This window comes from Anas platyrhynchos, chromosome Z (assembly GCF_047663525.1).
Source record: "Anas platyrhynchos isolate ZD024472 breed Pekin duck chromosome Z, IASCAAS_PekinDuck_T2T, whole genome shotgun sequence".
Taxonomy (NCBI): domain Eukaryota; kingdom Metazoa; phylum Chordata; class Aves; order Anseriformes; family Anatidae; genus Anas; species Anas platyrhynchos.
The window spans coordinates 38,712,459-38,736,427 of NC_092621.1; positions in this window are offsets into that span (position 1 = coordinate 38,712,459).

Below are 23,969 nucleotides of genomic sequence, written 5' to 3' on the forward strand. Positions count from 1 at the left end.
AAAACTGAACACAGTACCTGAGGACCGGCTTCATTAGAGACAAATACAAGAGGACAATCACTTTCTTAGTCCTGCTGGCCACACTATTTCTGATACAAGCCTGAATGCTGTTAGCCTTCTGGGCCACCTGAGCACACTGCTGGCTCATGTTCAGCTAGCTATCGACCAATACCTCTTGGTGCTTTCCAGCCAGTCTTTCCAGCCTGTAGCATTGGAAGGAGTTGCTCCAAATGCAGGACCTGGCACTTAGCCTTGTTGAACCTCATACAGTTGACTGATCCAGGCTATCCAGATCCCTCTGGAGAGCCCTCTGACCTGCAAGCAGATCAACCTTCACACCTAACTTGGTGTCATCTGTGAACTTACTGAGGGTGCACTTGATCCCCTCATCCAGAATATTGATAAAGATACTGGAGAGAACTCTCCCCAGTACTGAGCCATGGGAGACACTAGTGACCAGCCTCCAACTGGATTTAACTCAGTTCAGAACAACTCTTTGGGCCCAACCACCCAGTCAATTTTTAATCCAGCAATGCATGCACACATCCAAATCTTGAACAGCCAAATTTTTCAGGAGAATACTGTAGGAACTGGTGTCAAAACACATAGTTTTGTATCTGGCTTCTAATAAATGGCTGTAGTTCTGACATTTCTGAAGGCTTTATGACAAGATGAGAATGAGCTTGTTAAAACAATAGCTGAAGACAGATAAAGTTGTTGGCAGCAAGTGAGCTCGTTTTTCTTCTCAATCCCCTTTTACCTTTTTCTTCACCTGATCTCATAACATTATTGTGCAGAACAAGATGGGTATAAAGCAGAGCAGAGAAGCTTCTTTGGTGAAGACTGAGAGATTAGCTTATATCTAAGAGCAGGGATTTGTTTCAAGGTTCCTTTTGTTAATAGCTACTCACAGTACACTTTGAGCATTTAGTAACTTCATGCTTGTCATCAGTCCTTTAACAAGATTGCAGTGCTCTAAGTAGAGCCAGACATCAAGCTTTAACAGCATCACAGCATGTAGATTTAAACACTCAACTCTTTATTTTTACTGAAGAACAAACACCTAACTTTTCGCCTACATAAAATCAGATGTCGCTCTCACTGACTTTATGTATGCACATGGATCCTGGTTGTTATTCCAAAACTTCTGCCTGGCTAGAGAGAAACACAAGCTTGTCCAGTGTCTCTTACACTTTCATCAAACATGAGGAGGAATTAGCATGGGATTAGCTGCATTTACAGGATCCCTGCTGATGAAGCCAACCACTAAATCTTTACTGTCTCTTTGACTCCTTTGGTAGAAAAGAAGATAAAAACCTGTGTCCCTTCAGATGCTGAGAAGATGAGGACAAGCCTTCTTCTTACATGGTGTAATTTCTCCTTTTCCCAGATATTCTCTGGAAGGATCAGCAAATTCAGAAGAAGGAAATGAAACTGATCTACAAGAATTAGTTCTGCCTGTGTAAACTTTCTTACGCCACTTTCTCGCTAGTGCTTTTCAAAAAGCTTGCAGGAATCAAACGAATTCACACATCTCAAATCTCCATTCAAATATAAAATTCCCAGAGACACTCAAAAGAGAAAAGTCAATCTCCTTCAAAAGTCCAAGGATGTAATATCTTGGATACAAGACTTCATTTATCTGTTCCCTACTGCCAAAGCCTCCACTGAGATAACTGTTTTTACCATGAGGACTCATATTGCTTTTTCCATATATCAACACAAATAAAATAGTTACAGCTTTCCTGTAAGCATGGAAACTTATCAAAGCTTTGTAAGAATCTAGAAAGAAATTTGTAGTCTCATATTTAGGGTCTAGTCTCATATTAAGGGTCTAGAAATATGGCATATAGTTGCAAGGTGCATTATGAATTCTTTTATCATCATGTAAGGCAAAAGCACATTACTGTGCTGAAACAGAAAAAGAAAAACAACAACAAAACAAAACAAAACAAACAAACAAACAAAAACAAAAACCACAAACAAACAAAAACCACAAACCACTACCACCACCACCAAAGAAAACCATGTCAAATTCCAATACAGCATCATCTCCAGCCTAATGATTTCTCTCCTAACAGATATCAGCATGGAAGGCCACCTGAAACTTTGCAAATCCACAAGCAACAGATCATATAGCAGCTACTTTAGTCCCTCAGCAAAATGTTAACGTTTCCAATAGCAAAGTTAAATCCACAAAACTAACTTTTTGTTTGTTTGTTTGTTTTTATGAAGACCTAATTATTTCCTCACTTGTCTACCAATTAAATGTTACTCTGAATGCCAATTGTGTAAAATTAAAAATTAACTTTAATGCTGATCTTTTCAAACTTGCCTCTGATTTGTCAAGCAAGTTCTCTCTGTCCTGCACTTTTCCTGTTTCATTCTTAACTCAAAGGCATATGTTTTTATTTGATTTTTTTTCCCTATTGACTGATAAAAATTCACTGAAGCGTGGCTGAATGATACTAGTATAAAAAGACATCTTTAAAAACTTTAAAAATCCCATGGCTTAAACTAGTGGAAATGAAATGCTTAATATCTGAATTTGAATAGTGAATCTCACCAGAAATTCAGCTCTGATTAACATGACCTTGGTTTTATGTGCACAGGTAGTTTCAAACAGTGATAATGTAAATTAGAGCTTTTTCTTACTAGGGTATGGTATGCTTTGGAGCAAATACAACATAGAATAGGGACACTATATTAAGCCAATTAAGTCTTAGATATGAGATCAGGATATAGGTGCCACATGGTTTCATCATTTTAGGTCAATGTAATACATGCTGTATGTTTTAGAAATGTTACTTTAATTAACTCTAAATTTTACTTTAAGCTTTAATATACTCACTGTATTTATTACGTGACTCTATTATGTGACTCCTTCTGTTCTGTCTGTAGATTGCAAAAACTAAACGCAAGATCATAGAATCATAGAATGGCTTAGATTGGAAGGAACTTAAAGATCATCTAGTTCCACCCCCACCTGCCATGGGTGGGGGCATCTCCCACTAGACCAGCTTGCTCAAAGACCCATCCAGCCTGCCCTTAAAACCATCCCAGGGATGGAACATCCACAACGTCTCTGGGCAACCTGTTCTAGTACCTCTAAGTGAAGAATTCCCCTTTCTCTTATCATTACCTGAGCAAAAAGTTGCTCTCCATCTTTTTTTATAAGCCTCCTTAAGTACTGAAAGGCTACAGTGAAGTATCCCCAAAGTCTTATCTTCTTTAGCTCTCTCAGCCTCTCTTCCTAGGAGAGGTGATCCAGCCCTCTGATCAACTTTGTGGTGCTCCTCTGGATCCGCTCTTACAGACACACATCCTTTTTGTGTTGAAGGCCCTGAACCTGGATGCAACACTCAAAGTGAGGCCTCACAAGGGCAGAGTAGAGGTGGACAGTCACTTCTCTGGGTCTGCTGGCATCTCTTCTGTTGATGTAGCCTGGGATGTAATTGGCTTTCTTGGCTGCAATAGAGTACTACTGGCTCATGTAACACTTTTTGTCTCAGAGCTGCTCTCATTGAGTTCTTCACCCAGTCTGGATTCATGTCCGGGATTTCCTCAAAACGGGTGCAGGACCTTGCACTTGTTGAACCTCATGAGGTTCACATGGGCCCACTTTTCTAGCTTGTCCAAGTCCCTTTGTATGACATTCCTTCCTTCAGTTGTATCAATTGCATCATGCATCTTGCTGTCATTTTTAAACTTGCACTATCCCATTGCCTATGTTGCTGATATAGTTATTAAACTCAGTACAATGTTTTCTGTTACTACACTTCTTTAGCATAAATATAAGTCATTTCTTGTCTCATAATACAGATTGAATATTTCTGACAGTGTAAAGTGAACACTGATACAACTCATTTTAAAATACGATCATCCCAAATTTCTGTGAATGAGCAGAATGTAACTTTCAGTAAGGTTAATAACTGAATTTACCAGCCTTTTTCCTCATGCATAACCTATTAACAGTGAAATGTTTATGAGAAGAATCAGAAGAACTTGATGTTCTCAATCTCTCTTTTAGGTAAAAACATACAAAAGTATTCTCCATGCTATAACAGGAATTTAAAATTTTAATAGGTCATTCATTGTCCAGAACAATACAACTGAAATGGTGTTTCCTATGTTAATGGTAGTGTAAAATATTCACACTCTTCCTGTGACATTTACAGCTTTACTGTCTTCTTCATAGAATCATAGAATATCCTGAGTTGGAAGGGACCCTCAAGGATCATCAAGTCCAACTCTTGACACCGCACAGGTCTACCCAAAAGTTCAGACCATGTGACTAAGTGCACAGTCCAATCTCTTCTTAAATTCAGACAGGCTCGGTGCAGTGACCACTTCCCTGGGGAGCCTGTTCCAGTGTGCAACCACCCTCTCTGTGAAGAACCCCCTCCTGATGTCAAGCCTAAATTTCCCCTGCCTCAGCTTAACCCCGTTCCCGCGGGTCCTGTCGCTGGTGTTAATGGAGAAAAGGTCTCCTGCCTCTCGACACCCCCTTACGAGGAAGTTGTAGACTGTGATGAGGTCTCCCCTCAGCCTCCTCTTCTCCAGGCTGAACAGGCCCAGTGCCCTCAGCCGTTCCTCGTACGTCTTCCCCTCCAGGCCTTTCACCATCTTCATAGCCCTCCTCTGGACACTCTCCAACAGTTTCATGTCCTTTTTATACTGTGGTGCCCAGAACTGCACACACTACTTGAGGTGAGGCCGCACCAGCGCAGAGTAGAGCGGGACAATCACCTCCCTCGACCTACTAGCGATGCCATGCTTGATGCACCCCAGGACACGGTTGGCCCTCCTGGCTGCCAGGGCACACTGCTGGCTCATATTCAACTTGCTGTCTACCACGACCCCCAGATCCCTCTCTTCTAGGCTGCTCTCCAGCGTCTCATCGCCCAGTCTGTACGTGCAGCCAGGGTTTCCCCGTCCCAGGTGCAGGACCCGGCACTTGCTCTTATTGAACTTTATGCGGTTGGTGATCGCCCAGCTCTCCAACCTATCCAGATCCCTCTGCAAGGCCTTTCCTCCCTCAACAGAGTCCACAACTCCTCCAAGTTTGGTGTCATCAGCAAACTTGCTCAAAATGCCTTCTATTCCTACATCCAGATCGTTTACAAAAATATTGAAAAATACCGTCCCTAAAATGGAGCCTTGAGGAACCCCACTGATGACCGCCCGCCAGCCTGACACAGCCCCATTCACCATTACCCTTTGGGCCCTGCCCATTAGCCAATTGTTCACCCATCGTATGATGTTTTTATTTAGCTGTATGGTGGACATTTTGTCCAGTAGGATCCTATGGGAAACCGTGTCAAAAGCCTTGCTGAAGTCCAAAAAAATCACATCAGCTGGTTTCCCTTGGTCCACCATACGGGTGATCTTATCATAAAAGGAAATCAAGTTAGTTAGGCAGGACCTACCCTTCACAAACCCATGCTGGCTGGGACCAATGACTGCTTTGTCCCCCAGGTGCGCCTCAATAAGTTCGAGAACCATCTTCTCCATGATTTTACCAGGCACTGACGTGAGACTGACAGGCCTGTAATTGCTAGGGTCTTCTTTCTGACCCTTCTTGAAAATCGGCACAACATTTGCCAGCTTCCAGTCTACCGGGACCTCTCCAGATTCCCAGGATCGTTGAAAAATAATTGAGAGAGGTTCCGCGATGACGTCCGGCAGCTCTTTCAGCACCCGGGGATGAATCCCATCCGGACCCATGGACTTGTAGAGATCCAGGTAGAGTAGCAAATCCCGCACACGTTCAGGGTCGGTTGGGAGTTTGTCATCCCCACCGTCCCAGTCCTCCAGCTCAGGGCACCCTGGGTCCCAAAGCCCATCATCGGCATTGAAGACAGAGGCAAAGAAGGCGTTAAGGGTCTCTGCTTTGCCTATGTCATTGTCTGTGAGGAGACCTTCACTATAAAGGAGCGGCCCTATGTATTCTTTAGTTCTCCTTTTTCCATTCACATATCTAAAAAAACCCTTTTTATTTTCTCTCACAGACACAGCCAGCTTCAACTCTAGGTGTGCTTTAGCCACACGAATTTTCTCCCTAGAAACACGAACAGCATCCCTGTATTCTTTCCATGACACCTGGCCCTCCTTCCAGTAGCGAAATACTCTCTGTTTCCGCCTAATCTCCATTAGAATGTTCCTGCTCAGCCACGCCGGTCTCCTGCCGCGCCTGCCTGACTTGCGATATTTAGGAATTGCCTGATCTTGTGCTTCTAGGAGGCACCGCTTAAAGAATGACCAGCACTGGTGGACATCGAGGCCTTCAAGAGCAGTTTCCCAGGGGACCTTGCTGACTAGTTCCCTGAGCAGCCTGAAGTCCGCTTTCCCCATATCCAGGGATGAGGTTTTGGTGGCACTTTTCCTTCTGTCACCGTAAATTTTGAACTCAACCACGTCATGGTCACTGTGACCGAGGCGGCCACCAATCACCACATCTCCCACCAGACCCTCTCTGTTTTCTAGCAACAGGTCTAGGAGGGCACCTTTCCTAGTTGGCTCCATTAGCACCTGCACCAAGAAGTTATCATCTAGGTGCTTCATGAACCTCCTGGACTTTCTCGTGTCAGCCGTGTGGCACTCCCAGTTAACGTCAGGCAGGTTGAAGTCCCCCGTAAGGACAAGGGGAGTTAATCTTGAGGCCTCTCTTAGTTCTGTAAAGAATAATCTATCAGCGCTATCGTCCTGGCCAGGCGGTCTGTAATAGACTCCCACAACGACATCCCCTTTATTCGTTCATCCCTTGATCCTTACCCAGGAGCTCTCAACTTTGCCATCGCCGACCTGAAGTTCCACACAGTCCAGCCCCTGCTTCACATACATCGCCACCCCACCACCTCGCCTACCCTGCCTGTCCCTCCTGAAGAGCCTGTAACCATCTGTCGCAACACCCCAGTCACAGGACTCATCCCACCAGGTTTCGCTTATGCCGATGACGTCGTAGTTGCGGGACTGGGCCAGGACTTCTAGCTCATCCATTTTATTCCTCATACTGCGTGCGTTCGTGTAGAAGCACTTCAGGTGCGTCTCCTTACACTCAGCACCTTGTGGATCTGACCGAAGGACCTCACTGGCACACAGCCCCTCTGATTCTAGCGTACCATCCCTTAGGTCTTCACCGGCGTGCCTGGTTTTAGCCCCTTCCCCCTTCGACTCTAGTTTAAAGCCCTATCTATCAGCCCTGCCAACTCCTGACCAAAGATCCTCACCCCTCTCCAAGAGAGGCGCATCCCATCCGGTGCCATCAGGCCCGGTGTAGCATAGACCTTCCCGTGATCAAAGAACCCAAAGTTCTGCCGGTCACACCAGTCTCGAAGCCACGAGTTTATGTGAACAGCACGCCTTTCAGCTTCCATCCCCCCTATCGGAAGGACAGAGGCAAACACAACCTGCGCCCCTGATCCTCTAAGTAGTCGCCCCAAATCCCTAAAGTCTCTTTTGATTGCCTTCGGACTCCTCGTTGCTACTTCATCGCTACCAGCCTGAAAGACCAGTAGCGGGTAGTAGTCAGTGGGCCATACCAGGCGCTTGACTTTCTTGGCAAAGTCTCTCACCCGAGCCCCAGGGAGGCAGCAGACTTCCCTACGGATAGGGTAAGGCCGACAAATAGGGCCCTCTGTTCCCCTAAGGATAGAGTCTCCCACAACAATCACCCTCCTGTCTTTCTTGATGGAGGCAGTCCTGAGGCGTGGAGTCGACCTCCTCGCCCTAGGCATCCTCCTGGGAACACTTGATACCTCTTCCTCAGTTACTGGTCTGTCAAGCTCCAGGGCCTCAAACCTGTTTCGTAAGGGCACCCAGGAAGGTGGGGCCGGAAGGGGAGGGCATCGCCTGCCATGTCGAGCAGGGACCTGTCTCCATTCCTCCTCAACTCCCAGATCCCCTCCCTCTGCCCGACGGCGACAGGGCAGGGGGTCCACCCCCATTTGGGGTGTCTCACCTCGATACCTCTCCTTGAGGCCCTGCAGGGAGTTACTCCACAAGTCTATCTCCCGCTCACACTCCCTGACGGCCCTCAACCTCTCCACCTCCTCCTTGAGCTCCGCCACCATGCGGATCAGGTCATCCACCTGCTCGCACCTCTCGCACGCAGTGTCTCTGCCTCCCGCCAATGGCAGCAGCAGGCTCTGACACTCCCTGCATCCGGTGACCTGAACCGCTGCATTCTTTAACGGGTAGTCGGTCTGGGTGTGTACCGACCTCCTGGAGAGCCCACCGTGCCTGGTGGAGACCATTATCGCCTAGCTAACGACTGTCGTTAAGAGGTGTTCGTGTGGGCAGGCGGTTGCTCTCCGCCCTTCCTGCTCGCCCTGCCTGCGCGAACTGCCGCACCACTCCCTTCTGACGTGCCACGCCCTGTTTGCCCGCCCTGGTCACTGCGCTCCTGGTCGCTCGCGCTCCCTAGGGGCAGCTTTTGAACGGCCGGTGAGGGGGCGCTGCTGGCTCCACCTTTGCCTCGTCAGCCTCCCTCACGAGGGCTGCCGGGTCCTGGCGGCTCCCTGAAGTAGGCTCGATGCCGGAAAATGAGCCCTGCCTGGCCCGATCCCCCGCTCCACTGCAGAACGCGTCTGCCCCGGAGCTGATTGCCTCGGCAAATGGATCTGTTAATTCATCTGTTAATATATTCTATCAGTTCTCCTGGTTTCATTTAGGATAGAGTTAATTTTTCTCCTAGTATCTGGTAGGGTGCTATGTTTTGGATCAGGATGAGAAGAGTGCTGATAACACCCTGATGTTATCATGTTATGTTTTAATTGTTGAAGAGCAGTGCTTACACTAAGCCAAGGACTTTTCAGCTTCTTGCTCTGTCCTGCCAGTGGGCAGGCTAGGGGTGCAGCAGGAGCTGGGAGGGTTCAGACCCAGGACATCAGTAGAAGACATTTGTAACCAATATTTTCAGCTCTTGAGACTGTTCTTTAACCAGTTTCAGGCAAAGGATAAGCATCTTTATGTATTTTATGTATCAAATGTGTTTTCAGCATGCAGTATAAGCATATGTAGGCAAACTTCAAGTGTTGAAGTTTATTATATTCAGCTCACAGAATGATTCATGATAAATTAGTCTATTTTTTGTGCTTCTCCTCTCTGATATCATAATGAGTACATTATGATCAATCAGCTTCTTGATTTATCCAACATAAACATTACAAAGAAACACATTGCTCATCCTGTACAATGAAATCATGATTTCCTATACCTTTAGTCAAACTGCATGCAAAAAGGAAGATTTTTCAGGGAAAAAATGTGGTACTTTCAGAATCTGAAATGTCAAGGAAGTTACAGTCTGTATAGGAACATGATCATCAATATTCTCTTGATCATATTCTGCTGTTTTTGAAAATTTTCTTAATTCTTGCACCAAGGGCTTTGGACATGGTAGGTAAAGTCAGTCTCCTGTTACTGAGATTTCTTTTATATGCTCATAAAAACAAAAATAAATAATAATAATAATAATAAACAGATCCACAAATAGATGCTTGCAAGCCTCCCCTTGGTGAAATAAAACAACAACAACACATACACACAAAATTATTATAGCTTAAGTAGTAGGTCTGTATTTGAAGAGGTATCACTGCTGAGAAAAGTTATGTCACTTTGAAATAAATTCATAGATTAGGCTATCTGATCTTTGAATTAAGCTTCAGTGTGGTATTTTATCGTCTCCATGGTGCATAGTTGAGATCCACAATGGGAATCACAGAGTCTCATCACTTAATTAGGGTGAAAAAGCACTTCAGGTGAGTTGATCTTCCTAAGAATGCTCTTTACCGGAACACATTAATTGATTTTCTATTTGTTAACAAGGAGCTACATTAAGTTTTGCATGTGGTAGAATAGTGAAGTGATGGTGATGGATGACATGAAAGGTGAAGGCATAAGACATTGAGTCTTCCAAACCCTTAGCATCAATCATTTAGAGTGAAACAGTCTGGAAATCAGAAAGGAGGAAATTTTATTTTTATTTTCTGGAGATTTAAAAGTGCAGATGAAACTCACTGAAAGTAAAGCAACAGAACTGAGATATTTCTGTTCCTGGCTGGGGATGTATGCACACAGATTTCCCTACTCTTAGGTCTTTCAGAGTCTTCTTGTGCACTGAACTTGCAAGACCCCTGTCACCTCTGCTCCAAGGGTCACTGTGAAACCAGATTTCAGTGCAACCTGGTACCACTGAAGCATGAATTTTGTTAGGCTTTGTTAGGGCTTTGCTAGGGCTTTGTTCTGCTAAGGCTAAGGCACTCCACAGATACAGCTTTTCTCTGTCGTTACCACTTTGCATTAGTCCTGATACCTCATAATGTATAATGGCTATACTGCAGTACACTATGCACACTATACCTACCAACATTCACCCTCTCCTTTTCCTGTTGCCACTAATTGAGTTAATAAATAATTGGATGGGTCGTTTACAAAGATAAGCATTCTCTCTAGGCCTAAGTGTGCCTACACAGCTGGAAAAAAAAGCTCAGTTAAAAAATCAGGTCTCTCTATTTTCGTGAAGTGGAAACATTCCTCTCCTCATTTTGAGGATACATGTAGCGAAGAAATGAAAAGTTTGCTACTCGTTAAGAGATCATTGAGCTCTGGGGTCTCTTTTCGAAGCCAGACTAAGTAATTTAAAGGAATCTCTACTTTGTGTGTTAAAGATGGAAATAACTGGTATGGGTGCAGGAGCTTGTAAGATCCTGGGGAGGGATATGAAGAGGAAAGATTTCTTTCAAACCCATTAGTGATTTTAAAGGCCAACACTACACATGTGTTTAAACTGCTGCAAAATTAGCGAGACTCTCGATTTCATAGTGAGAGTGGGTTTCTATTGCAGGTAATTCTTTTGCCTCTAACGTTGCAAGAAGGGGAATGAAAGCAAACAGAACCCACTGCAGACCAGGGGCTGCAGCAGGAGAACCCTTGCCGGGAGAAGAATCAAGGGCTGCCCATGGTACCTGAGCAACCAGGTCAGACATGTCCCCAGTAATGAAGATCCATCCATTACCATAACATGCAGGCTAGTGCTGTAGATCACTTTCATGGTCTCCAAAGAAGCTGAGCAGTTATCAGTAACATTCAAAAATCCACTGGAAAGTCATTCATTTCACTTTATGGTCCTAATTAGCCATTTGTATAGTTCTATAATTAAATATGTTCCTTTCTCATCAAGTTTTTCACTTTAGTAATGATACCACTGTGCCACAAACAGGCCCCATGCTGTTTGGTTTGGGACTTATTCATAGCATTTAATTGGTCACCCAGTGGTTAGCCAATAACCCCTTCTATGGGAAGCAACACTCTGAATGCTGTTAATGGGCTAGAGGCACAGTGATTGCCTCCTGGTACCCAGCAGTACTGGGAATAAAGCAATTTCCTCCACTGTGTTGTGTGCCCAATAGCTAATCCTCTCCACTCTTGAAATGCACACTATTTGGTTATAAGTATTTGTACTGGCTTACTTACCGCTGAGTTGTTAATAGGCAGTGATTCTTCAATGCTCCTTCACTGAAGTTACAGTCTGCTTGCTGACTGCTAATTAAAACAAGTTTGCACTCTAAGACTGCAACTAAAAGGTAGCAAGGTCATATTATTTAATGCAGCAGTCTTTCATTTAACAGTGTTTATACAGTACTTATAAACACACATTTTGCAGACAGACACGGCTATTATTGATCACACTGATATAGTCAAAATGAGCCACAGACTAATCTTCCCTTCTTTGGAGTGCGATCACCTTGTCTCTGAGACTGCAGAGTTAAAAAGCAACACAAGCATGCAGATCTCTCCTCCAGTCAATTTTAACCTAAAAAAAAAAAAAAAAAAAAAAAAAAAAAAGTAGAGCAGATGAACCAATGTTGTGAAAGCACTTGATCTTCTAGGAGTCTAAAGAAATCAGAACATATATTCATGGACTTTGCAGTAATTTTAAAACCAGTAAGGTTAAAGGAGCAAAGTTTATGACTTTCAGTATTCTGTACTTTCGTGCCACTTATTTAAAATTCAGTTTGAGTAAGAATCCTTATCACCAGAGTGTTTGGGTGTCCCTGTCAGCAGGGTATCTGAGTGTAATATTAATCTGCTGCATGTAACTATTCCTTTATTTTTGCTTGTTTCCAGCAGAAGACAAGTTCTTTCCAGCAAAGAAAGTATTGTGCTCTGTTTATTCTTATATTCTACTTTACTATCAAGAAGGTTGCAGAATAATCCTTAGCCATGTTGCTACTGAAATTAATATCTGAGACAGAACTAAGATGTTTTGCATTGTTTAAAAGTTGCTTAAAAGTCTTTCACTTCTCCATACCTTAAAATAAAGTTTACTTATCTAGTATCCTGAGGACAATGTAGGACACTCCAATTTCACCAAGGCTCTAACATAATTTTTGCTTTAATTAGATAATTTTGCAGAAATGTAGTAATATATACACATGCACCTTGGAAACAATGACAGTGTTTATGAAAAGCTAACTATTAGTCAACAAGTGCTATTCACCCCATTTACCCTTTACTTTTATTACATGTATTCCCTGCTGGTCTGAATTGGCACAAATTCTCAACTGCATAGCAGTGAGAAATGTATACAGAGCTTATATACCCCCTAGCAATTGAAGGAGTATATAGGGGCATTGAAGCAATTTTGTTTCTGTTCTATTGCCTTTTCTTAATGTCTGTCTTTATCTTGTAGCATTGACAGGCTGCCTGTGCCTCATCTTCAGACTGATCTTATATTTCTGAGGAAATTCATACAACCTTGCTTCATCTTCATGTGGCATTTAACTAATAGTTAATTGATATGAAAAAATAAGTGACTGAATCAGTTGTATGCTCAATACCCACAGTCCTTCTGCATTTTCATAACATTATTTTTTTCTCTTTCATTTCAAGTTTCACTTGCCTGTGTAATTTTTCTACACCTTCTTCATTTGTTTCTGTTTTACAAAACAGTAAGAGCTTATTAAGCTGAAAGCAGTCAGAGCACATTTGTACATCTTTTAGGGCACAAATGAACACTCCTAGTCTCTTAAGGATGGATGATGGTCAGGGACTGTGCAAAGAGTTGATTAACTTGTATTTTGTGCATAAAGGGGTACTTTTCATCTCTCTTTCTTGCTCTAATTTAGAAAACTTGCATGAAAGTTCATTCAAGTATAAACCTATTCTACAGAAACTGTTCTTGAGCAGAGGTGTTTGTACCAGCTCTACTTCAACTTTGATAGACTGGGTGTACTGTGAAAAGTTTAGATATGCATCTTTGGATAAACATCTTTGAATTATATTTTGAATAAAAAATACAGATTATTTACACAGTAAACATTACAGAATACCGTAGATTGTGATAGTGCATTCTCTTTGTAATTTGTGTATCATTCATTCACATGACTCATCTGTGTATAATGTGAAAATTCCTTCATACGTTTTATACATCTGTATGAAATTTAGCATATATTTTGAAGCATACCAAACACAGTCTATCATGCCTGGTACTGTAAACAGAAAGGAGAGAGGGAGGACAGAAAAGATTGAGCAAGAGAAAGAGAGAAAGGATGCTTTTTTGCACAAAGTTTACCTATCCACTGAGACAGTCTTCCTAAACAGTATACTCTCCATTAACCTTTCCTACAGTACTTCTTCACCCTGCACTTTCAATCTTGAAGGATGAAGATTTGGAACGCTTGTTTAATTATACATGGTAACCTTTTCTAAGTAATGTATTTGACAACACTTCCTCTCCCCCCAACATGATCTACAAAGCATCTATTCCCTCACATATTTTGGGCAGAAGGTTCATTCCATATCCCCACACAGAAACAAAATAAAACAAACAATTAGTTGGTGTTTAAAAGTGCAGTTAAAACTCTGAGAAAGTTGTTGGTAATCTTCTGATTGACTTCTTTAAGTCTTGGGTTATATTCCTACAAAATATGACCAGCCACAGTTTAAGAGTGTCAGCAGATGTCATACTGCTCTAGCCATTTGACCTATGGACACTAAGGCTCAGAGAGATTAAATTAATTTGCTGTCATCATACTGTCTCCAGACTATTCTGGAGGAACTGTGAAAGAGGAACTGTAACCTCTGAATTTCAGAATCCTCCCCACCTCTCCTGAATTTTTTAAGTATTAATATTCTTTAAAGAGACATTCTTCTATTACCTCTAAAAATTTACTATGCTAGGCATTAAAATCTGTCATAATTAGAGTTTTGAATTTTTTAACCAACAAATGTGGTTAAAACCCATGTGAACACACTCGGTTTCAGATGAGTGAAAGGACAGTGAAGGCCTTTAAAAAATACAATTAAAATAACAGGTGTGTTGCATAGTTGAGGAGTGATGGTCACAGAACACCAGAGAGGTACCATGGAAGTGAATCCTTTTGAACCAGTTTAACATGAGCCAGCCTCAGCAACCAAATGACTGAGAGCAGGCTCCCAGCCTAGGATTGCTGTAAGGTTTAGTGAACGCTACTATGTTGTCAGCATGGTCACTTAACATTCCATCATGATGACTCACTAGCCTGTATGCCCCTGCTATATGGTACAGGGATAGGCCAGCATATAGAGCTGCATTTCAGGGAATAACTGTCAAACTCTGAATGAGGATGAGACAGCATGTTCAGAAAACCATCCAAAAGCAGAAAATAATGGGATCTACCAATGGCTAGGAAAAAAGAAAGAGTTAGTCTTGATTTGTGAGGGTGACAGGAACAGGTTTCCCAGAGAGGTTGTGGAGTCTCCTTCTCTAGAGATATTCAAAACACACCTGGCTGCCATCCTGCACAATGTGCTATAGGTGATCCTGCTCAGCAGGGGGGTTGGACTAGATATTCTTCAGAGGTCCCTTCCAACCTCAGCTGTTCTGTGATTCTGTGAAAGAAACATTCTATAAATGTAAATCTTGGAGATTTGCTTACACAAAAACTGCTTACTATTGTTTATTTCTACATTGTTCACACTAACAGGACTAGGTACACTCTCTGTAAATAAACTCAGCTACTCAAAGAATATTCCGAGCTCATGTAGTCAGTTTGCTCTCTTAAATGAAACAGAACCCCAGTATTGGTTGTGTGGGCTACAGGGGAAATGATATTATTATCAGCTAGTTGGAAGAGTTAACCTACTCTGTGATGCATCATGATTTAATTATTCCTAATTCATCCTTAACAGATGTATGTTAAGTCTAGTCTTGTTCATCTTCAGTTATAGCAATTTCAAAACCTCACATTGCCATGGAGCTTCACAAATATCTGATGATTTCTGTCTCTATTTCTATTTGGGCACTCTCATATATATATATATATATATATATATATATATATATATATATATATATATATATATATATATATATATTAATCTTACTTGAAACTTTCATACATTTTGGCACCAAAGAGAAAGCAAAAGGGAGCTGAGGTTTTACAACAGATATTCTTTGTAGAAGGCTTGTGAGCATTTCATTCTATATAACATTGAAGCTATGTTGATTGTTCTTCTGTGGGTAAGTAGTATTTATGTTCTGAGAGAAGATAGGTGAAAAATCATCAGATTTTTAAGTCAAACATATTAATGAATTAAGTATTGTTTCCTATTTTTACTAGCTGAAATTTGCATGTAGATAACCTTAAAAGAAAGACAGACCTTTTCTTAATACTGTTAGAAAATATACTAGAGTTTAATTGTTTGTGTTTTTGACATTTTTGTTTACATTTAAATAAATTAATAGTTCAGAACATGCCTAGGCTTGTTAGCCTTGTGATTACCTGAAGATTAGTAAAATAGCATCTGAAGAGAGTGAAACTGAATAGTCAGAATAATAATTTTCAATCTTTTTTTTTTTTTCTTTCCTCAGTATGCTTTCTCTAACACCAGTTCATCCTCAATAATCAGGTAGCTTTTTTAGCTTTTTTTTTATTATTTATTATTATTATTATTTTATTTTTCAGAGAAATAGCTAATATTTGTATTAAACCTTTCTACTGAAAACATGCTGAATTAAGGCATCAAAAATAACAGCCTTCTAAAGATAACATTTCATGGGGCATATGTACTGTGTCCATTCCTTTCATATAGGAAAACTACATCAGTTTAGGTATACGGTAATACTTCCTATTAACCAGCAGAGGTACATCAATGCGCCAGATCTGCACGAATAATATATAAAGTAAAAGTATGTTTTATATGTATCCTTTGAAAGAAGGGATGTATCCAAACAGTCCAAAAACATGAATTCTTAAATAACCAACTTAAAAAATGTAAATAACTCACAAAACATATAAACTAAAACATAAACAGAAAGTTAATGTGGAAGAAGAATGTAGAAAGTGTGAATGAAATCAATTATCTGTATTCTCTAAGTATATTTTAGACAATAATTTACTTATTGTTCAGGAATATACAAATAATTTCTAATAAAAAAAAAAAAGTTTCCTTTTAGAATATTTTTGGTTGCATTTTATTGAGATTAACTTAAAAAACAAAATTTGATAGCAATTATCAAATTATGTTGTTATGTGATATTAAATACAGAATAACCCTGGTAACTGTTACACAGAAGTTCAGAAAGCTCATGCATATTTTTGATAATACCCCAATATGTATATATATATATATATATTTAACCCTCTGTCAACTAGTCAAATAGCTGAATCTCCAAAACACCAACCTCCCCCCACCAATTAAAAAAAACACGCTTCTAGTAAGAATGGCAGTATTGTCCTGAGTATTTTTACACACACATGTCCCTGGAACTTTCTGAAAGATATTAAAGATTTATTTTATTCTATTTTATTTTATTTTATTTTATTTTATTTTATTTTATTTTATTTTATTTTATTTTATTTTATTTTAAATTCTGTTATAAACAGAATCACACATAAGTGAATAAGAGAAAAAAATATTATTGGTGGACCTTTTAAACAACGTTTCTTATTTCAGGGAAAGAGATCACCCAAAGATAAAATTAAAACATAAACATGAAGTCTACAGCCACTTTACCTCATCTTACAAACTTGGTAAGTGTTAAGGAAATAAGATAACCTTAGCATAAAATCTCTGAGTCAGCAGCATGGGAGCCTTTTATACCTTTGGAAAGAGGACTTGAATTTGTCCCTCAGCAGCTTTGCTGTAACACATAATGAACTTCTTGCTGTTACAGAAATGCAAAACAGCTTTGATAACTCTTATTTCTGCACACAGGCATTTGAGTTTCATGGCTGACGTAGTAAGTTATCCAATAAAGTTAAAAACAACAGCCCTCCTAGAAACTCATCAAAACTTCAGTTGCACCGATTAACATGTAAGACTTTACTTTTTGATCTACTGCTTTCTAAAGGGGCATTTCTGCCAGAGCTAGTATTACCATAGGGAAACACCACTGTGGAAAAATGTGCTTACTCTGTCCGAGCATTTGTTGCAAAGTACTAACCAAATGTACTAGCATACCCTGATGTCAAAATCTGAGACAGAACTGCAGTGGTCTTTTCTTCTGCGGGGTGAAACAATATTAGAAGTGGATGGCACTTGCTGAGATTGGAGCTGAGTTGGCGAGCTGAATCAGAGCATCCCAAAGGTGGTTTCAGCCAGCAGAATTCCCTTGGAGTCCCTGGTAATGATGAAAACTTCCTTTTTCTCTGCAGTAACCTTCTTTTTCTCAACTGACTTTGCCTATAGCACACCAAACCATGCTTCAGAAGAGTATTACCATTAGAACTTTTTGTTTTCAGATTAATGAAATTGTCCTACTGGCTTAAAGGGGTTGAGGGAGAGAGTTAAGTTTTGAAGAACCTTTGTAAAATGGTCAAATAAATACATGAATGTTTAGTTCAGTCATTAAAATATTTCACTTAGCTAGTTGCATATATTGACTCTAACAAGGTTTCAATATTTCCAGAAAAAAAATGGTTGTCAGCACTTTGAATAGCCTAAAGAACACCTATTGTTGTACTGCCAGAAGAGTTTATACTTCAAGGAACAGCATGTACTTCACTGAAAACAACAACAACAACAAAAACATTACTCAGCAGGCATCTCACTCAGGCCCACACAAGCTAAAAAAAAAATGTTCCAGAACTGAAATATTACAGCTTGTTTGCACCTGAAGGTACCAAAAACTGATTTACTGTTGGCAGGTTTACCCACAAAAATTCAATTTGAATGTTTATTGGGAACTATACCAGTGCTAGCATGTCTCACTGGGGAATAATTTAACTAGCAATGCCACATAAAATACTGACTGAAAAGTAGTGTAAAGGCAATCTCTCCATTCTATAAACATATCCCATGAAAAACAGGGTTAGCAGGCAGTCAGCTGCCATGGAGGAATTTGCCATTAATAAAATATGGAGAGGCATGGTACAAGAGATACATCAACAGACACACTTCTTTCATACTCTCTCAAACAAATGTACATCATATTTTTGTCTTTCTCAATAATGTTGCTGCCTTTTTTTTCATAAAAAAAAAAATAAAGAGTTAGCAAATTCTGCTCCATTTTGTGTTGAACCTCAAGGAAGCTCTGATGTTTGTGAAAGGGCTTGTAACAACTGCTTGCATAGAAGAATGTCAAATCTGCATCTTAACCATTCTCCTGTGGCTCATCCCCTGGCCTCCAGTGATGAAGCTTTTTACAATGGTACACATCAGTTAAATTAGGACTCTGACAAACCCATCAGATCTGAAGTCCTTTAAAATCAATGAATAGATTCAGATCACCACTATTTTCTCCTGCCAGCATTGTGGTTCTGGGGAAAGATGACAGTCTAAAGAGTTATGCTGGCAATCATCAGATTCTCTACCTCATCTGAATAACTTGAAGAGAGCCAACAAGAAAATGTTTAACTTAAAAACAAAAACAAAACAAAAACAAAAACAAAACCCAGAAGGAAACTTCCAGTTATTTCTATTAAGTAGAAATATATTTATATTCTGAGTTCTAGAACCTGTTCCAGAGGATTTGCAAATGCAGATCAGCTTCATCTAATCCAGTATGCTCTTCCTAGTTCTGTTGGAGATTTCAAAGGAACAGCACAATTTCACAATTAATCTAATTGTATAAATCTATACAACTGGGAATCTTTTTTCCCCTTTCCCAGCTGGTAATCAACATATGCCCTGAAGCATGAGGATTGGCTGGAGAGAAGATAAAAGCAGAGGAGAGAAGAAATAGCAATATAACTTATTTGAAGTATTGCTTTATACTCTAATGGATCCTGCCACAAATTTATTCTTTACAGTACAAATGCCCTGTAGTGGTGCTCTGAACTACAAATGGATCAGCTGTGGCATGTGCATCTAAATGGTGGTGAAAAGGTACTCGATTTTAAAGGTGCTACTTACACAGAGTGCAATTTTGGGGTGTGGCAACATACCTCTACTGCCAAGGAAATTAATGTATTCCTTCTTTTCAGCAGTTTCATTGTATATACTAGTGGATAACCAAAACTTTGACTACTTATTGTTTTAGCAGCTCACTGTTAAATTAACTCCTGAGACCAAGAAGGGACTTAGAGTGTCTGAGAACAGACATAATGATAGAGACTCTATGTTTGTACTTGTGCTATGTTCTTTAGTGATCAAGGAAGACAGAGGGAGGAAGCAGAGTGCCTTGCCCCATCATGTGATTGGTATTTACTGATCAGTTAACTTTATGCATACCTTCGTGTAGTTGTTCTACAGGACAGTACTTCAAGTGCAAGGTGAAACAATAAACATTGCACCAGCACTGGCTTGTCCATCTCTGTTAGACTTTTTTACATTTCAAATTCATCAGAATAGCCTGTGGAAAGTGGACTGACTGACAGTTTTGGTCATTAGCAGTCTCTTTTGTGCTGTTATCTCTTCTATTGTGCTTGAAAAAAGCTTTTTGTTTGTTTTGTTGTTGTTTGATTGTTTGTTTGTTTTATTCTTCTCTTCAAGGCTGAAACAAACAGTCTGGAGCAGTGACCTGGAGAAAGCAGACTTCACCAAGATAGAATAACAAGGATGAGTGATGAATTACATTTACATGTTTGTGTTGATGAGAACCTGTGAATGATGTAGAGAAAGAAGGCCAAGGGAGAGTCATTGCCTTCATGTTCAGTGGTTGGAGAGCACTTAGGCTGGCTGCAGTGACTGTGCTTGAATAGTGGCATTCAAGATGAGGGACATGCATACAGACAGCTACCCATTCTGATGTCTGCTCTCTTTGCTCAGTCTCCCAAGCTAATGTGCTCTATAAAATGGCAATCTGAAACTGAAAATAATAGAACAATGAAGAAAAGGAGAAGGCAGGTTGCATGAGATTATAGGGTGCCATTTATTGTGACTGAACAATAACAACAACAACAAAAACAAAAAACATACCAGAAAAAAAAGGGAGTCTAGTGCATGGTTTGTGTGACCAGATATAGGGATCTCTGCTACACTTTGTCTTTACTATCATGCTTACTATGTTCTGCTTGAGAATATTCCTTTTAAACACAAAATCCCGTAGCACATTAGGTTAGATTGTAGCATGCAGCTTCAGTGTCACTGTAGTTCAGGAATAGTACAAGTTACTGTCAACAAAGAGCATGCAGAGTTAGATGTACATAACACAAAATTACTAAAGAAAATTTCAAAGAAATAATAGAATTGAAGTGAAATGATCTTTACTCTCATGCTGTTGCTCAAAGAACTCAGAGATCAATTTCACTAGCTTGATTATGAGCTTGAAAGTTCAATTTAAAATTTTCTCTTAAAATAAAAATTAAATGAAATTAAAAAAAAAGAAAAAAGAAAAAAGAAAAAAAGACTGCATCTTTTTCCTGTTGGAATTGTCAGATTCAACTGTTATGTGAAGCAGAAATCCCTTACAAACTTTCTGGGAAGGCACAGATGCCAGCAAGTTTGCAATCAATGTCACACATTCGCGATCTGTTGGAATTATTGTGCATGCACAAGTCAACAGTATATGATATAAACAGTAAGACTGATGTATTATGGAGGCACTGAACTTACTGTGTTTGCACTGTATGTTCTAGTCCAGAATTTGCTGAATGAAAATGTGTGGGTTGAGGGGTGAAGGAAGGGAAAGGTTGATGAAACATGTCTATAGATTATACCAACCCATCCTTTCTTAAAATTAGTGGAACTGTGCAGCTGATGATATCCAGTGATCTTGATAAAGTTTGCTCCAGTGTCAAATCACTAGCGTTGGACTAAAGCCTAATGTCAGAGCCTGAATTCTCTTAAAGAAAAGAAGAATAAACATGCAAACAACAAGAAGAAGTGTTCAAAATAGGCAGAAGTGCTCTGCCTGTTCACTAGCTGACTCCAATTTTTCCATTCCCATAAATACATATACATGTATATATATTTTAAATGGGAGATCAGGTCTCTGGTCATTGTAAACCAGACGTAAATATTGATTAAATTCTAGTCCAGGCCCATATAAGACTATTTGAATGCAATTTTGTAGTTTGGTTTTTTTTTTTCAATGTTTCAATCAGAGAAGAGAGTATATGTGCAATTATGTAATGTTCATTTTTTTTCAAAGATGTTAGTAGCAAAGAAAACAAAACATCTGCGGAAAAAAAAAAACAAAAAACAAAAAACAAAAAACAAAAAAAAAAAACAACACCAAAAAGCAAAGAGGAATATGGGAGAAAGAGAATATGCTACCTATATACTTTGTTCCCTCATTTGACCTCTGACTTCCCTTTGATATCTGTACATCTGAGTTTAAATAGAAAATTTAAATTAATTTTCTATTATTTCTCTCCTATACAGGACAGAAATAAAATCCAAAATGTTTTCCAAAATGATTGCCTTCATTTTAACATATTTTTAGTAAGAAACTCACCCGGAAATATGGCTAATTCTAGTTTCCTTACTTACCATAATGTTTTTGCACACAGCTGAACTGTAACATGTGGACTGCAGACAAATGCCCTTCTTAATAATTATTTTCTCCCTAGCCATCTAATTCACATGTGCAAAAACATTCATGGCATCCCTAAATATCAAGACAGTGTTTCTATTCAAGGATAAATCTGGTCTGGGTGATGTGGTTTTAAGAATCCTCATAAACATACAATGAACTCTTTCTTGTCATATTTAAGGAACACATAAAATAATTTCCCACAGGCAGTCATTTGTTTTTCTCTCTTCAGTAGGTTTCACAGTTTATTGATAACTGTATCCACATCTCAGAGAACAGTATTTGCGAAGACCCCCCCTGTTGGGATAGTGATTACACAGATTATTTTTTGATGAAACCTAGTAATGTTGTTGCATTTCCTATGAGCGCTAAAAGTGCACTTGTTACAGCCTCATTTATTGGTCTTGATACTGAAAATCTATTTTCTGAATGGTTTTGTTCAAGATGACAATGACAGTACTATTCATTATTGTCTAAACTAACACTTTAGGAATATCTTTGTCATGATATCTCAGGAAAAGACTTTAAGCAAATACATATGATACCTTTTATTCTAATTGTAGGCCATTTCACAATGAACTAGACAGAAGTGAAGACACTTCCCAGTCTGACAGAGAGAGATAAAGCAGGAGAAAAACCTAAGTCCTTTGCAAAGCTCAGTTTAGAACCTTGTACACAAATAATGTTTTTGGTGCTGATTTGGTGGGAAAAAAAAAAATCACAGAATCACAGAATCACAGAATTTCTAGGTTGGAAGAGACCTCAAGATCATCGAGTCCAACCTCTGAGTACATGAGTATTTATTGGGAAATATTTGTGAAAGATTCAAAAACCAGTATCTCAACCTCATATCTTGAACGTTTTTTTCATAAGTGTCTAACATCTGGGACTCATCTCTGCCTTCCTTTGCAATGGCTATAATTATTTCCTACTGATACAGCAGTTTAACAGTTTATTCTCCCTGATGCACGTGATAAACAGAGCAGCTTCAAACTTGTTAAAAATATTAAAGGTTTTACAACTAGATGTGTGACTCAATAAAGATTTTTTTTTAACAACTCCTTAGGCCAAATGTTAGCTAAAAGCACAGGCATCGCTGGAATCATACCTGAGCATTACTTTAAGGCTTGACAGGGTGACAAGATATGTTTTGACCTCTTCCAGTCTGTTACAGAAACACTTGAGGTGATTGGTCATTTACAAACAGTAAATATATTTATACGGATATTGGTTTTCACTGTAGCTAGAAGAGAAATTAAACCTGTTATTCAATTGGAATACACCCTTGCATTCAACTCTTAATCTAGCACCAACATTTTCAAAAATCTTTTTTTTTTTTTAATATATTTTTATTTTTACATTGAAAAAATCCAGGATTTAATTCCTCATTATTCTGTTTTCCTTTTAATTTATAATAGAGAATAAAGAATATTTTGATAACATGTTTCAGGATACTGTCATTAAATTAAAAAATGTCCAGGAAGAATAATAAGCTGAAATATCTGTCCTAGGAGACAAATGAATAGAATGGATAGGTTTGCTGCTTCAGGAAGAATTATACATTTAAAATGGATTTATAGGTATCCTATGATGTAGGTATCCTACCTTACTCTTGGTTATTATTTGCATTACATTCTGTACTCTCTAGAGTTGTGGTGCTTATAGAACATCTCTGAAGCATCTTCACTTTGATTTGGTAGTTCTCTGCCTAAAGACACATTGTAAGTATCAGTCATGATGTTATATTAGTATAACCAAAGGAATAATACTTCTATTTTTGAAATAATAACTTAGGAAAGAGAGACACATATATTGCCTCAAAACAGCTAGCATTTGTTGATCTCTATGGAGTTATATAGCAGTTCCTTCTCCAAAGAGACTACAAGAACAAATAAATAATTTCTCAAAATTATAAAAAAGTTTCTTTCTTGTAAACAAAGGAATAAATTTAGGTGTGAACAAAAGAATGCTTTTTGCTTTATGTATATCTCAAATTTCAGTTAGAATATTTTTTGTTTACTTTTTTTTCCCTCTCTTCCCTCTCTTTTTTTTTTTTTTTTTTTCTGCA